The sequence below is a fragment of the Petaurus breviceps genome, unplaced genomic scaffold (genome assembly GCF_028583685.1).
Source record: "Petaurus breviceps papuanus isolate PSGF00001 unplaced genomic scaffold, PetGlider_PUasm1.0 90822, whole genome shotgun sequence".
In the NCBI taxonomy this organism is placed as follows: Eukaryota; Metazoa; Chordata; class Mammalia; order Diprotodontia; family Petauridae; genus Petaurus; species Petaurus breviceps.
In genome coordinates this window covers 21957605-21971973 of record NW_027187351.1, presented here as the reverse complement: position 1 = coordinate 21971973, position 14369 = coordinate 21957605, and the positions used below count along the sequence as shown (strand labels likewise).

At 37.8% G+C, this 14369-nt stretch overlaps 1 pseudogene; it reads right to left on the bottom strand.

The window, feature by feature from the left end:
• Window positions 1-2677: 2677 nt before the first annotated feature.
• Window positions 2678-12728, bottom strand: LOC138148044 (putative monooxygenase p33MONOX pseudogene; annotated as a pseudogene).
• Window positions 12729-14369: the final 1641 nt, after the last annotated feature.

Genomic DNA, 14369 nt, shown 5'->3' with positions numbered 1-14369 from the left:
ATAACTTTGGGAGGTGTCATGGTAGGTATTAACATTAACATACAGCTTAGATTGTGTGACCTATGAGTCCTCTTCCAGCTCTGAACTCTGTGGTTTCATAATGGACATAAACATACTCAGTGATAACTTTACTATTGTTACAGTTTTCTCTCCTGCTTAATCTTAAAACAGTTCAGTAGTGAGCTTTGTTACAAATATATTCAGCAATAGGATTTCCAATATTTCATTTTATGTCTGTTGGAATCTTATCCTTTTCCATATAATCCCCTGGAATGCCATGGAGTGTTTGAATCATATACTATCCAACCATCTGCACCACATCTACCATGCCAAAGAGTACACCAGCTCTAGCTCTCTAGTGTTTCTTGGTTTAAACATGAGATAAAAAGCAAAGCTGTCGCTATGTACTGGTGCCTGATCATGGCTTTTCAGCTGACAGATAAGCCTTAGGGGGCTGAAATGGGTTGTCTCACACAGCTTGAAGTAGAATACTTCCAGGGATGCCAGAGGAGACAGGAATATATCAACTTGAATTCAATATCTGGAGGGCCAAAAAAACCCAAACAAATTTGAACATAGCTTTCATTGACAAACCTCTCAACATATCATGGTTTTGTGAAAACAGAATCCTGTCAGTCTTCTTTGACTTCTTTCTCTAACAGTGAGCAAGCCTAGTAAGTTAGATGGAAGCATGAGACAATTGACTCCTATAGAAACTGGAAATATATGGTTCAATTCATAAGTTGGGCTCATAAGTCACAAATAGGATAGTTCAAAATATTTCATGACTTCAAAAAGTCATAATTGGTTTTCTTGTTGACCTCAGTCAAATATATTCATCATTTTATGTTCATCTTGCTGTAATGAATCTTTTTCTAAATTGCACTACAATGAACTAGAAATGAAAGATCAATACTTAACTTACCAATATATTGCATATTGACAGGATCTACCAGAATTGAATTCATCTAAGAATTTTGAAGGGACAGCTAGGTAGCTCAGTGAATAGAGAACAAGACAGGTGTCAGGGAGACCCGAGTTCAAATTTGGCCTCAGACGCTTTCTAATTGCTAGACTGTGGGTATTCCACTTGACCCTCTTTGCCTTACTTTCCTCATCTATAAAATGAACTGAAGAAGGAAATTTCAATCTACTCCAGTATCTTTGCCAATGAAATGCAAAAAGGGAACATGAAGAGTCAGACATGACTGAAAGAACTGAAAAGCAACAAAGAACTTTCAGAAACTAGGATAATCTCTCATCACCAGGAGAATTCATTTTGTGACTTAAATGGAGGTTTTTCAATTGATAGCTACTCAATCACTTTTAAACTTGGGTAGGGGAAGGGAGAAAATTGGCAGAGGGGTGTAGAGTAATAGATGGTAAAGTTCACTGGACCTGGATTTAGGAAGACCTAAATTCAGATCCTACTTCAGATGCTTACTATGTGACTGTGGACAAATCACTGAGCATTTATAGTCCATATTTTCCTCCTCTGTAAAATATTGTTACTGGACTTAGAGTAGATGACAAATTGGTTTTAGTCCTACATCAGCTCTGATTTTCTGCCATTCATACATCAACCAGTAGCAGAAATTATAGGCAGGTGCTAACATATTTAGTGATATTTCCTTTGAATAATTTATGTGGATCACTATAAATGGGATACTTAAATATATTATTTCCTTAATTTCTAATAGTGGTGACATAGTCCTGGATTGAAATCCTAAATGCTATTCATTTCCAGAAACAAATGTGCACAAGATATCCATTTATTTGATGCTTTTTTGTAAATGGATTGTTGGCTGAATTCATGTGGATATTACTCATCTTTTCTATTAGATTTCTCCCCCTCTTAGGTATTTCATAGATGGTATGCTGAGTTAAAATACTTTCACTTGTTTTGCTCAATTCAGAGGCACATACCTGCCATTTGACTTAGAGACTCTATATCTTCTTGTACTTCTTTAGGTTGCTGAATTGCTATTATTATGTTTTCTTTAAAAATGCTATTAATTATTTTCCTCTTTTTAAAGCAAAGAATATATACATTTTAGTATTTACATGGATGGGCTCTTTTCTTAATTCTTAATATTTGTTGGACTATTTTACAAATTCATTATATAATTGAAAGACAGTACAGACGCAAGAGTATTTGAGGAAACATGAAAAGAAATGTTTAGTAATATAAATTTGGCAGCTATGTGTAGCATGTGTTATGAAGGGGAGAGAATAGAGGCAGGAAGAAAGAAAAGAAAAGTTCACTGATAGGGCAGGGAAGACCAAGTATTCTGCTTCAAGCCCTTAACCAAAGGAATAAAACCTTTTAAATATTCCTCTTGCCACCTGCTCCTAGTTCCATGGATCAGTAATGGATTGTAATCAACTGTACTGTTGATTGCATTCAGACCAACTTTGGGACATTACAGAATAGGTCTTCCTGCATTAGAAAGATTCAAGCTTTACACAGATATTTAAAGAAGCAATCACTACCTCCCTAGGAATATCATCCTCAGCAGAATGGTAAATGGATGACATCTTTTCTATGTCAAGTGCAAGGTGGATGGGAAGAAGGAAAAGTCTAAGATACTCTCTCTGTATAACAGTGGGTTCGCCAAGGAAAGCAACTTTGCTCATGTGAAAAGGGAACTTTACAACTCTGTAGGAATCAACACATTTATGTATCTCTGTTTGATGCTCTGGGTTCATGGATGTTCTTTCCTTTCTTTCATCACTGGAAGATCCATCTTAGATGGCTGGAAGGCTGCTGGATCTTATGCAGTTTTAGTAGCCTGAACCCAAATGAACTCCATTGGTGATGGCTTCTGAGTACCTCCATAGGACTGGAAATTGAAACCCAAGTCAGATTGTTGAAAGATTCTTGGTCCAAAAGGCTCCATTTTTCAGATGTGGGATTGTCTCAGTCTCCATATCCTGAGTCCTTGCTTCTGACTTCTAGGACAGGTAAGTAAGTGGAAGATCCATGAGCAAATCATCCTCTTGGCTTTTACTTGGAAGAAGAATGGGGTATACTACCTGTAGAAGACTGGGTTGAAGCAATTAGTCTATCTTCTTTTGTCATTTCTCCATTTTATTACTTCAATTTATGGACTGCCTCTGCCACACAGTGGTACTTGGTTTCTTCTGTGGTGAGGCCTTTATGGGGAGGGTATCCTGAGTCTTTCAACCTTGCCTGCTGCTTAAAACATTGGATGCTCTTGTGTTTGTTTTGTAATTAGAGAATTCATGATGATGTGCATAGGCTTGGCCTTCACCACTGGGGCCTTGTTCATTTGGACACTGGAAGCTGAGGAGGTTGTGGAGAAACCATTTTCTTCTTTCTCGACCTTGGAAAGCTGTTGGTATTACTTATTTGGGATGATCAACTTTTTCCACAGAAATTTACTGCACATATCAGATGAAGGTAGAGTCATTTCTTTGGGATCCTCCAGGACAATGTCATAACTGAATGCTCAATGATGCATTCCAGTTGACAAAGAAATCATGCCTAGGGTTTGAAGCCAAGATGGAATAACTGAAGAAGTAACTTTTCTAAGCTCCTCCAAGAATCTTATCACTAAACTTTAAAGAGTGAATCTTAAAAGATTTTAGAGTGTCAGAATCCACTAAGAGACAGAAGACGGCAGAATACAACCCAGGAATGTGCCCATGTGGGTTGGGGCAAGAGGATCATGGAGCACATGGGGGCTGCTCCAGCCTGGACTAGAGAGCAGACTACAGCAGAGTGGGAAGGAGCCCCAGCCAGCAGACTCACCAACTCCAAGGGAGATTTGGAACCATCACACCAGAATCTCACCACTGGAAGGGAGGATCTGTCAGAGATGGGTAAAGAAAGTTTAGGGCCCACAGCAGAGACAGTAGCTTCTCCTTGGGCTATCAGCCCATAGCCTGGAAGTTTGAAAATCACCTGCCTGATTTTCCAGGAGCCAGGATGGGAAAGTAAACTCTAGCTGCTCTGATTTCTCCTCCCTGACAGAGAAAACCCAGAGATAAATGTTCAACCCAGAGCAAAATCCTGAAATAGTGGAAATAGCCTCAGGTTTAGGAGACAAGGAGAAAGGGTGTAACTGAGGCAGTAAGGAGTGTGAAGTGAAGGGTGGGAGGGGTCCCCAAAAGCCCCACCTCAACTGACCAGCAAGAGCTCCCAAAGCCCAGGGGTTGGAGCCAGCAAGCTAATAATAGAAACCCAGGTGGTACTCAGCTCTAGCAGAGGAATCTGAAGACACCAGTGCTGCTGGCCCTGTCACCTGCTGAGCTTGCCTGAGTTGTAGCCTAGGTGCATAGAGGCAGAAATCTGAAGCATCCAGACCAGCCGTCCCCCACAGGTTACTCTGTGAGCCTCAGGGTAACTCAGGGAAAAAAAAAACCGGGAACCCTGAACTTGGCCTCAGTCTAGACACCCAGAGGCTACAGCACACAAAGCCAACAACCAGGCCCTTATCCCCAAGCCTGAGAAATTAGGAAATAGGAAATTACAATGAAAAGGAAGGAAGCTGAGAAGAAGAAGGGGAAGGCAAGAAAATCGATCAGAGCTTATTATAGCAAGCAAGAACAACCAAATACAGAAGACAACATGGACTCTATAATCACTCATGAGACCACAGATGGAAATATGAACTGGTGTCAAGCCCAAAAATCATTCTTGGAGGAGCTCAAGAAAGATTTTAAAACCCAAATTAGAGAGGTAGAAGATAAATTTAAATCTACAGTGACCAAATTGGAAAAAAAAAGTCTCACTGAAGAAAACAAATCCATAAATAGTAAAATCTGTGACCTAACTGGAGAAAATATCTCCCCAAAAAAGGACCTACAAAAACTAACTGATGAAAATAATTCACTAAAAATTAGAATTAGTCAAATTGAAGCTCAGGGTTGTATGATGCATCAAGAGTCAATCAAGCAAAATATGAAGATAAAAAAATTAGAAAAAAGTGTAAAATATCACTGGAAAAACAACTTACCTGTAGTAAAGATCCAGGAGAGATAACTTAAGAATTATTGGTCTGCCAGAAAGCCATGATGAAATAAGCAGCCTGGACAACATCCTGCAAGATATTGTCAAAGAAAACTGTTCAGAAGTACTAGAATCAGAAGGTAAAATAGTTATTGAAAGAATTCACAGGACTCCTCCTGAAAGAGATACCAAATTGAAAATTCCAACAAATATAGTAGCCAAATTCCAGAATTACAGGGTTAAAGAGAAGATATTGCAAGCAGCCAAAAAGAAAGAATTCAAATATTGTGGAACTACAGTCAGGATGACACAGGAGCTAGTAGCTTCTACATTAAAATATCAGAGGGATTGGAATTTGATATTTCATAAGGCAAAGGATCTAGGACTACAACCAAGGATCAACTACCCAGCAAAACTGAGCATAATCTTTCAGGCAAGGAGATGGTTTTTTAATGAAGTGAGGGGCTTCCAGACTTTCCTGAAGAAAAAGCCAGAGCTCAATGGAAAATCTGATTTACAATTACCAGACTCCAGAAAGACATAAAAAGGTAAAGAAGGAACACACACACACACACACACACAACTTGGGATGCAATAAGAATACATTATTTACCTATATGTGAAGCTGATACCTGTCAATATTGAAATTCATCTGATTATCATGACATTTAAAAGGGATATACATAGATAAAGGGTGTGAGTATAAATGAACTAATCAGATGAAAAAAATATTATGGGGTACAAAGGGACAGTAATGGGATAAAAGGAAAGGAGAAGGCAGAAAAAGATAAATTATGCCATATAAATTGGCATAAATACATACTATAATAGAGAGGAAGGAAAGAGGGAGATGAACATCATTTGAATATTATTCTCATTGGTTCTGGTTCAAAGAGGGATCAACATAGTCAATTAAGTTTAAGATTCTAACATGAAAAGATACAAAAACTCATAATAGAGTGGAAGGAGGGAGGGAGAGAAGCATAGTTTGAAATTTATTCTCATTTGTTTGGGGTCAAAGAGGGAATAACATACTCTGATAAGTATAAAAATTCCATTGAGCCCTATTGGCAGTAGGAGGCATAATGAGCTTGGACAACATTCTCCAAGAGCTCATTAAAGAAAACTGCCCTGAGATGCTAGAACCTGAAGGTAAAATAGAAATTGAGAATATCCACCAGACACCTGCTAATGAGATCCCAAACTGAAAAGTCCTCGGAATGTTGTGGCCAAACTCCAGAACTACCAGATAAAAGAGAAATTACTTCAAGTGGCCAGAAAGAAAAAATTCAAATATCAAGGGTCCACAATGAGGATCACACAGGATTTGGCAGCCTCTACACTGAAAGATCACAGGCAGTGGAATACAGTTTCCCGGAAGGCAAAAGAACTCGGGTTACAAGCAAGGATCACATACCCAGTAAGACTGACCATATTCTTCCAGGCAAAGAGATGGTCTTTCAACGATATAACAGAGTTCCAGACCTTCTTGATAAAAAAGACAGAACTCAATGGGAAATTCAACCTCCAATTATGAGATGTGACAATGACTAAGAAAGGTAAACAAGGAAAACACACACACACACACACACACACACCCTGCTATTTGATAAAAGCAAACTGGTTATAGACAAGTAGAGGGTATGAGTATAAAATACACAAAATGACGATTAAAAAAAACTTATTAAGGGCTACAAAGTATTGCAATGGAAGAAAGGGAATGAATGAGTGGAAAAGGGTAAATTATGCAACACAAAAAGGCATAAAAACTGTATAGCAGAAGAAAAAAAGAGAGGGAGATGAAAATTATATGAACTTTTCCCTCATTGGTTCTGGTGCAAGGAGGGAATAACAACCAGTTAAGCATAGGACTCTATGGAGAAGAAACACAAAAGAAGTATCATTTCAGAGGGAAAGAGGGGAGGGAAAGGAGCTTCGAATGAGATTTGTTCCTGCCACTCTTGGTGCGAAAAAGAAATAATATAATTCATTAAGTATAAAAATATCCTACAGGCATTAGGAGGGTGTGATAGTAATGGCAATTAAAGATTCCCCTGTATTGGCTTTGTTTTCAAATTGATTGTGTTAAAACCCAGAGCTTGTTAATCCCACCTGTGGGATGGACTTGTTGATGTGAAAAGAAAGTCCTGAACTGGGAGGAGCTGGTGACGTAGATTTGGAGAGACAAGAGAGAGGCAGAAGAACTTTTAGGAAGCAGCACCTCCTGGAGGCAGAGAGAGACTGAGAGAATTGCTGTTTTGCCACTTTGAATTGCCCTGGACTTTTGAGACCTGCCCCCTGAGCTGCCAAGGACTGAGGAGACATGGCTGTTTTGCTGGTATTTTGTCTGTCTGTTTTGATGTTGTTTTGCCAGATCTGTCCACTGGTGAAAGACAGTCCTTTTGTTGAAGAAGTCCTGGAACCTGGCTGTTGGCTAAGAGCTCCTGAGACTGTCCTGCAGACAGAGAGTGAATGCTGTCCACTGGTGAAGGACAGTGCTGTTGTTGCAGGGGTCTGGGAACCTTTCTGTTGGTTCAGAAGCCCTGAAGAAGGATTTTCTTGTTGTATGTTTACAGAAATCCTGGGAGAGGGCTTTGCTAATGTTTTCAGGGGTTCTAGGACTGTTCTACAGACAGAGGATGAATTAATGAAGGGACTGGCAATGTATCTTGTGGCCTTGCTAAGCCTTGTCTCCCCAGGAACTAAGATTGCTGAGAACTTGCCTCTTGTCAAGATAAAGAAAAGACCTCCATTTGGGTGTTAAGTGCTGTGCTTAAACTTGATGTAACTCTGGGGTAGATTCAATTGTGATCCAGGGGTGGGGAACTTTTGACCTTTTTGTGTTCTATGGTTGAACAAATGAAGGTACTTTACTTATGTTTGGAAACTAATCTCCATTTGAGAAGAGGGATTTTGTGGTGGACTAAATGAAGGTACAGCCTAGGGGTGGAGTAGTATTTAGAACAGGGACTTTGTAATTGATTGAATGATTGGAAGGTCCTGGGGTGGGGTAGTACTTGGAGATTATTTAATCAGGCTTAGTAAGTGCTGTATTTTGAATGATGTCATGTTTTGACCTTCTCTGTGCTTACTTGGTCACTGAATAAAATGGAGAGCACCTATGCTGGTATTTTGAACCTTGGGAAGTTGCCTTTCCTTTACATTACATTACATCATATTACAGAGGGGGAAAAGGCTATGAAAGATGGGGAATGGTTAGTAGGGAGGGAAGAAGTAAGGGGAAAGGGGAGGAAAAGGGAGGGGGGCTGATAAGGGAATACTGAGGGAGGGGGTGGTCAAAAGGAAAACTATTAAGGGACAGAATGGAGAGGGGGGAGATTATGAACATTAATAGAGGTGGGAATAGGATGGAGGGAAAGAAACAGATAACAATCATAACTGTAAATGTGAGTGGAATGAACTCTCTTATAAAACGCAGATGGATAGCAGAATGGATCAGAATTCATAAACCTAGAATATGTTGTTTACAAGAAACACATCCTAAACAGAGGGACACACACAGGGTAAAAGAAAAAGGCTGGAGTAAAATATATCATGCCTCAGCAAAAGTAAAAAAAAAAAAAGCAGGGGTAACAATCCTTATCTCAGATAAAGCAAAAGGAAAAATTGACCTAATTAAAAGAGATAAGGAAGGAAACTACAACCTGTTAAAAGGCACCATCGAGAATGAAGCAATATCACTACATAACATATATGCACCAAGTGGTGTAGCATCCAAATACCTAGAGGAGAAGGTAAAGGAATTACAGGAAGATAAAGATAGAAAAACTATACTTGTGGGAGAGCTTAATCTCCCCATTTCTGAACTTGATAAATCTAACCTCAAAATAAACAAGAAAGAAGTTAAAGAGGTGAACAGGATTTTAGAGAGGATAGGTATGATAGATCTCTGGATAAAACTGAATGGGGATAAAAAGGAATATACTTTCTGCTCAGCGGTTAATGGCATGTATTCAAAACCTGACCACGTTCTAGGTCATAAAAACCTCACAATTCTATGCAGTAAGGCAGAAATATTAAATGCATCCTTCTCAGATCATGATGCAATAAAAACTTATATGCAATAAAGGGCCATGGAAAGACAGACCAAAAGCTATTTGGAAATTAAACAATTTAATCCTAAAGAATGAGTGGGTCAAATAAGAAATTATAGAAACAATCAGTAATTTCATTCAAGAGAATGATCATAATGAGACAACATACCAAAATCTGTGGGATGCATTAAAGGCAGTTCTTAGGGGAAGTTTTATATCCCTGAGTGCATACATGATTAAATTAGAGAAAAGGGAGGTCAACAAATTGGGCATGAAATTGAAAAACCTAGAAAAAGAACAAGTTCAAAATCCCCAATTAAATACAAAATTAGAAATATTGACACCCGAAGAAGAGATTAATAAAATTGAAATTAAGAAAACTATTGAAATAATAAACAAAAGTAAGAGCTGGTTTTGTGAAAAAACCAATAAAATTGATAGACCCTTAGTCAATATGATAACAAAAAATAAAGAAAAAAACCAAATTATGAGTATCAAAAATGAAAAGGATGAATCTACCTCCAATGAAGAGGAAATAAAAACAATAATTAGGAATTATTTTTCCCAATTGTATTCACATAAATTTGACAATCTTAGAGAAACTGATGAATATTTACAAAAATACAAGTTGCCCAGATTAACTGAAGAGGAAGTAAATTAATTAAATAATTAATTAAATAATACCCCATCTCAGAAAAAGAAATTGAACACGCCATCAGTCAACTCCCTAGGAAAAAATCCCCAAGTCCAGATAGATTTATTAGTGAATTCTATCAAAGATTTAAAGACCAATTGATTCGAATACTCTACAAACTATTTGGGAAAATTAGTGAAGAAGGAGTCCTACCAAATCCTTTTTACGACACAAATATGGTACTGACACCTAAATCAGGAAGAGATAAAACAGAAAAAAAAATTATAGACCAATCTCCCTCATGAATATAGATGCAAAAATTCTAAATAAATTACTAGCAAAAAGACTACAGCAACTGTATCAGCAATGCAATATTCACAATGCCTATGGAAATTACAGATATGCTGATATACTTATCTATCACAAAATACATCAGGCTTGCTACATGGGGGAATAAGCTAGAAAATTTATTAAAATACCAAAAGACTGAGGCCCAAAACCAGAAAGTGAAAGCCATCAGAGTAGTTATGAAATTGGCGCAGGTAGATAAAGTAGAAAGCACCCACATTCTCAAGCCTTTAAAACAGAAGAATCTACCTCAGGCAAAGGTCCTCCTCTCCCCACTGACAGCAACCACCCAGCATCCAGGAAGCGTGCTCCCAGCAGCTCCAGCCCCTGGCAGTCCTAAGCAGGAGTCCTTAGCAGAAATTCTGGCTGACTCAAAAAGGGGTTCATGCTTCCGCTGCCGCTGCCTTTGTTGCTTCTGCCGCCACTGCTAGCCACTGCAGGAACTCTAGCTTGGCTTCTGCTTCCTCTTGCTCCACCCTTTCCTGCTACATCAGCAAGTCCAATGGGGCATGGAAGATCTTTAAATCACATAACCTTTACAGCAACTTATATCAAGAATAATACATTTTGATCAGGTAGGATTTATTTCAGGAATGCAAGGATGGATTAATATCAGGAAAAACATCAGTATAATTAATCATATCAACAATAAAACTAGCAGAAATCACATGATCATCTCAATAGATGCAGAAAAGGCTTTTGACAAAATACAATATCCATTCCTATTAAAAACATTAGAAAGTAGAGGAATAAATCGAGCCTTCCTTAAAATAATAGGTAGCATCTATTTAAAGCCATCAGCAAGTATTATATGTAATGGGGAGAAGCTAGAAGCATTTCCCATAAGATCAGGGGTGAAACAAGGGTGTCCAATATCACCTCTCTTATTCAATCTGGTACTAGAAATGTTAGCAATAGGAATTAGAGAAGAAAAAGAAATCAAAGGAATTGAAATAGGCAAAGAGACCAAAATATCACTCTTTGCAGATGATATGATGCTATACTTAGCAAATCCTAGAGGATCAAGTAAAAAGCTACTTGAGACAATAAATAAATTTGGCAAAGTTGCAGGATATAAAATAAACCCACATAAATCCTCAGCGTTCCCATATATTTCCAACAAAATTCAACAGCAAGAGAAAGAAAGAGAAATCCCATTTAAAGTTACTGTAGACATTATAAAATATTTGGGAATCTCCCTGCCAAAACAAACCCAGAACCTATATGACTACAACTACAAAACACTTTTCACACCAATAAAGTCAGATCCAACTAATTGGAAAAAATATCAATTGCTCATGGCTGGGTCAAACTAATAAAATAAAAGTGACAATTTTGCCTAAATTAAATTATATATTTAGTACCATACCAATTAATTTACTAAAAAAATACTTTATAGAGCTAGAAAAAATACTAACAAATTTCATTTGGAAGAATAAACGGTCCAGAATATCAAGGGAATTAATGAAAAGAAATGCAAGGGAAGGTATGCTAGATATACCAGATTTAAATCTGTATTATAAAGCAGCAGTCATTAAAACTACTTGATACTGGCTGAGGAATAGAGGAGTGGATCAATGGAATAGATTAGGCACAAGAGATTCAGAAGTCAACGACTATTGTAATCTATTGTTTGATAAACCCCCAGACCCTGGTTTTTGGGATAAGAACTCATTATTTGACAAAAACTGCTGGGCAAACTGGAATATAGTATGGCAGAAACTGGGTATAGACCATTAACTAACACCATATACCAAAATCAAATCTTAATGGGTGCATGATCTAGGTATAAAGGTTGATACTGTAAGCAGTCTCATAAAACAAGGAATAGTTTACCTGTCAGACTTGTGGAGAGGGAAAGACTTTATGACTACACAAGAATTAGAGAACATTATAAAATGTAAAATGGATAATTTTGACTATATGAATTTGAAAAGCTTCTGTACAAACATAGCCAATGTAATCAAGTGTAATGCCAGGCAAAGGCAACTTCCCAAGGTTTAAAATACCAGCATAGGTGCTCTCCATTTTATTTAGTGAAAAATTAAGAATAGAGCGAATCAAAATATAGCATAATTCAAAATACAGCTTTCACCAAGTGTAAGTCAATAATCTCTAAGTACTGCTCCACCCCTGGACATTATAATTCATTTAGTCAATCCCAAAGACCCTCTTCTAAGTACTACTCCACCCCTAGTCTGTACAATCATTTAGTCAACCACAAAGCCACTCTTCTCAAATGGAGATTAGTTTCCAATCATAAGTAAAGTACATTCATTTGTTTGATCACAGAGCACAAAAAAGTCAAAAGTTCCCCACCCTTGTATAACAATTGGATCTATCTCAGAGTTACAACAAGTTTAAGCACAGCATTTAATACCCAAAGAGAGGGCTTTTCTTCATCTTGACACAAGGCAAGTTCTCAGCAATCTTTGTTCCTGGGGAGACAGAGCTTAGCAAGGGCACAAGATACATTGCCAGTGTCTTTACATCCATTCCCTGTCTGCAGAACAGTCCCAGGACCCCTGAAAGCATTGGCAAAACCCTCTTCCAAGATTTCTGCAAACATACAACAAGAAAATCCTTCTTCAGGGCTTCTGAACCAACAGCAAGGTTCCAGACCCTCTGCAACAACAGAATTGGCATTCACCAGTGGACAGAATTCACTCTCTGTCTGCAGAACAGTCTCAGGAGCTGTGAACCAATAGCGAGACATCTGCAACAACAGGACTGTCTTTCACCAGTGAACAAATCTGGCAAAACAACATCAAAACAGACAGGCAAAGTACCAGCATAACAGCCATGTCTTCTCATTCCTTGGAAGCTCTGGGTGGCAGCTCTCAAATGTCCTGGGCAATTCAAACTGGCCCTCAACAATCCTCTCTCTCTGCCTCCAAGGTGCTGCTTCCAAAAAGTTCTTCTGCCTCTCTCTTTGCTTGTGTCTCTCTAAGTTTACATCACCAGCTCCTCCCAGTTCATCACTCTCTTTTCACATCAACAAGTCCATCCCACAAGTGGGATTCACAAACTCTGGGTTTTAACACAATCAATCCAAAAACCAAGCCAATACAGGGGGATCTTTAAATTCCATTACTATTACACCCCTCAAATCTTTACTGGCTTATTAATCCTAGAAAAGTTTCTTTAAATCTGTGAAATAAAGATGCAAACAACACTTATAAGGATTTTTGTAATGATCAAATGTCATTTTACTTGTAAAGTGCCTTTGAAGACTTCAAATACTACACATTTGAGCTATTGATATTATAATTGAATAATAACTAATGTTTATAATAGTAATAAATTCTATTTTGCCTAGAGTATACTGCATTAAAACTATCATTTCATCAGCATAGGGAATAACTGGTGAATAAACTCTCTCTGCAACTGCAGATTTGCACTTGCTTTGAAATTAAAAATCATAGAGAGTTGTTTGGGTACACTTAGTAACTAAATAATTTTCTCAACATTACATAGCCAATGCATGCCAGAATCTGGTTTCCCAATTCTCAGACCAACTCTTTTTCCAATTCACTCTATTGTGTCTCAGTGACATCATCATAATCAAAAGAAAGAGAAGGAAACCCATGAAGAATTGGATTAAAGTCTTACTGCTGACATATACTACCAGTATGACAACCCTAAGAATGTCCCTTAACCTCTCAAGGCTCTCACTAACTCTTCATGAATATAAGTTGCAGAGAAGGTGTTCACCTGCATTGATAGAGAGCTGTCATCATTGGGAATTTCCTACAGCACTAAAATCACAGGAACAATCACTTTTCCTAACAATAACAACAACCCTTAACACCCAAACCAGTGTTTTGCACAGAGTAAAAAAACAAAATGAAACAAAATCTAAAAATACACTATTGTCTGATATTTAAACCACAATTTTCTCCCTTTGGCATATATTTACTGATATTCATTCCTACCCCTTCCTCAAAACTCCTCCAAAACAAATAAACAATAATACATTAAAATGGAAACCTACTTTCAATGGAGTGAGAAAATCTGTAGCCCCTTGTTTTTTTTTTGTGTGTGTGTTTATTTTTAAGCTTATTGCTTGTTTTCTTTAGGTCTTACAGATTTTAGAAAAAGTTCATTTGAGGGGTGGCTAAATGGGGCAGTGAATAGTACACCAGCCCTGGAAGCAGGAGGACCTGAGTTCAAATCCTACTTTAGACACTTGACACACTTACTAGCCATGTGACTTTGGGCAAGTTACTTTACCCCTATTGTCCCACCCACTCCCCAAAAAAAGAATAAAAAGCAAAAGTTCATTTGAATAATTGTGCAAGGTTCCAAATTATAGGGAAAGCCCACATAATGAAATACTCAGAATTCAGTTGCCTCA